Source organism: Elephas maximus, chromosome 4, assembly GCF_024166365.1.
Source record: "Elephas maximus indicus isolate mEleMax1 chromosome 4, mEleMax1 primary haplotype, whole genome shotgun sequence".
NCBI lineage: Eukaryota > Metazoa > Chordata > Mammalia > Proboscidea > Elephantidae > Elephas > Elephas maximus.
The window spans coordinates 180,994,884-180,997,809 of record NC_064822.1 but is presented as its reverse complement, the minus strand read 5'-3'; positions in this window follow the sequence as shown (position 1 = coordinate 180,997,809).

The window sequence follows — 2,926 nt, the reverse complement described above, 5'->3', positions numbered from 1 at the left end:
CAGTATGGATTACACCTCAACATAAAGAAAACAAAAATCCTCACAACTGGACCAATAAGCAACATTGTGATAAATGGAGAAAAGATTGAAGTTGTCAAGGATTTCATTTTGCTTGGATCTACAATCAACACTCATGGAGGCAGCAGTCAAGAAATCAAAAGACCCATTGCATTGGGCAAAATAAGCTGCGAAAGACCTCTTTAAAGTGTTGAAAAGCAAAGATGTCACCTTGAAGACTAAGGTGTGCCTGACCCAAGCCATGGTGTTTTCGGTTGCTTCCTATGCATATGAAAGGTGGACGATGAATAAGGAAGCCTGAAGAAGAAATGACTCCTTGGAATTGTGGTGTTGGAGAAGAATTTTGAATACACCATGGACTGCTGAAAGAATTAACAAATCTGTCTGGAAGAAGTACAACCAGAATGCTCCTTAGAAGCAAGGGTGACGAGACTACGTCTTACCAACTTTGGACATGTTGTCAGGGGGATCAGTCCCTGCAGAAGGACATCATGCTTGGTAAATAGAAGGTCAGCAAAAAAGTGGAAGACCCTTAATGAGATGGATTGACACAGTTGCTTGGACAATAGGCTTAAGCCTAACAACGATCGTGAGGATGGTGCAGGACTGGGCAGTGTTCCATTCTGTCAAATATATGGTCACTTTGAGTCGGAACCGACTCGATGGCACCTAACAACAACAACATTCATTTCCTAGGGCTCCCATAACAAAGTACTACAAACCAGGTGACTTAAAATAGTAGAAATTTATTCTCACAGTTCTGGAAGCCAGAAGCCCAAAATCAAGGTGTCTGCAGAGTTGGTTCCTTCAGGAGACTCTGAGGGAGAATCCATTCCATACCTTGCTCATGGTAGTTCTTGGCAATCCTTGGCGTTCCCTGGCTTGTAGAGGCATCGCTCTAATCGCTGCCTCTGCCTTTACATGACCTTCTCCTCCCTGTGTGTCTGAATTTCCCTCTTATAAGAACACCCAAATCCAGCATGACCTCATCATAGCATGGTTACGTCTACAAAGACTCTGTTTCTACATAAGTTCACATTCTGAGGTGGTGACATGGATTTTGGGGAGACACTGTTTGACCCAGTACAATGGGTTTTAAAACATTTTTCATTTATTTTGGGGACAGGAAATACATTCATGTGGTTCAAAGGGGTCTACGGTGAAAAGCATCCTTCCTGTCCCATTCTCGTCTGGCTTCACGCCCCGGGAAGACCAGTGTTCCTGGTTTCTCATGCAGCCTCCAGAGATGCTGTATGCTTATTAAACCTTGCTTGTTTTTTTTTTTTTTTTGTATTACCATAACAGTTATTGTTGTGTATATTACCTGATGCATAGCCAGAAAGCCTTACTCTAGGTGACAAGGAAAGTGGGAAAGCAGCTGGCCTTTATTTTGAGCCTAGGTCCTTTACACACACTGATTACTTATCTGCTCGACATACCCAGGCATCAGCTGTTGTTCTTTCGTTTTACAGGTGTAGAAACTGAACGACAGAGAGGCCAAGGTCAAGGGTAAGGTCTCTCAGCTACTGAATGGCTTTAAATTCAGGTCTCATTGTCCTCATGTTTCCCCTTTCCCAGCTTAACCCTGGCATTTGCAGAAGGGAGTTGGGCTTGATTCTCTTTTTGCCATCTTCAATTCTACTTTCCCATGTCTGCGTAGAGGGGAAGCTCTGCAGAGTTGTCCTTCCAGCTTCCCCTCCTGCTCTCCCTTCTCACTTCTCAGAAAGGCTGTGGCTGGAATGTTACAGGGTCTAAGGGCCTGTGACGCTGCACATAAATAGATGAACATTTTTCTAAAGAGTGTCCTGAATTTTAATCATTAAAAAAAAGTCATGATCCAAAAAGGGGATAAAATGCGAAATAGGATTTAAAATTCTCACGGAATCCAGACTGTTTGGAGTCATGGAGGCTGGATGAACTCCTGAAACTATTGCCCTGAGATAATCTTTTAACCTTAAACCAAAAATATTCCCTGAAGCCTTCTTTAAAATGATAGATTAGCTTAATCAGTAAAGGATGTTTTTCTTTTATGCTCTTTTGGAGACTTATCTATATGGGATCAAATTAACAACAGCAACTTGAAAGATTAGATACGGAGTTTTAGGGGCAATGTGTTTATATCAATGAGGAAGGAACGATTTGGAAAAGGAGGTTAAGAATATAATCAATGTCACTGAATTGTACATGTAGAAACTGTTGAATTGGTGTATGTTTTTCTAGGTATATTTTCAACAACAACAAAAATAAAATATTGGAAAAAAAAAAAAAGTCCTGATCTAGCCCCTCCTAAGAGAGAAAAAAGGACTAGGAAACATGACTTCAGAGGAACAGGAAGGTTCTAGAATGTTTAATAAATGGTCATCAAATTGTTCTCAAGCCCCTATAAATAGTCGCCTCTGAATGCTAAACTTAGTAAGGGGATTTCTGGGAGGCTGGGTGAAAAGGAAGGTTTCTGAGAGATGGGTGTGACTCTGGGTAGGATGAGGGTGAGGAGGGCTGGGGGCACCTTGAAGGACATGTTTGTGTGAGGCCTGGGTGTTAGTGGGTATGTGACCAGATGAAGGTTTCAGAGGTTTTGGGGTGGCCTGTGTGAGATGGGGTGGGGATGGTGTGGGAAAGAGGAGAAGGAGCGATATTCCCTGAGACTGCTGTGTGTAGCGAGGCGCTATGGAAAGCCTCTGTGTGTGTGTGTGTGCGCGCGCGCACACACACACGCAAGCCACACGCTGCCACAATAGCCACAGCCCTGCTCTATCTCGGGAACCCCCCCAAGCAGAGGAAGGAGATCTTTATCTTGTCCCAAGGTACCTGCGGGAGTTTCAAACTTTCTCACCAGCCTGATCTGCCCCTCCCAGCCCCAGGCCCTGGCCCCCAATCTTTTGCACAGGAAGTGGGCTGGCCTTGGGGT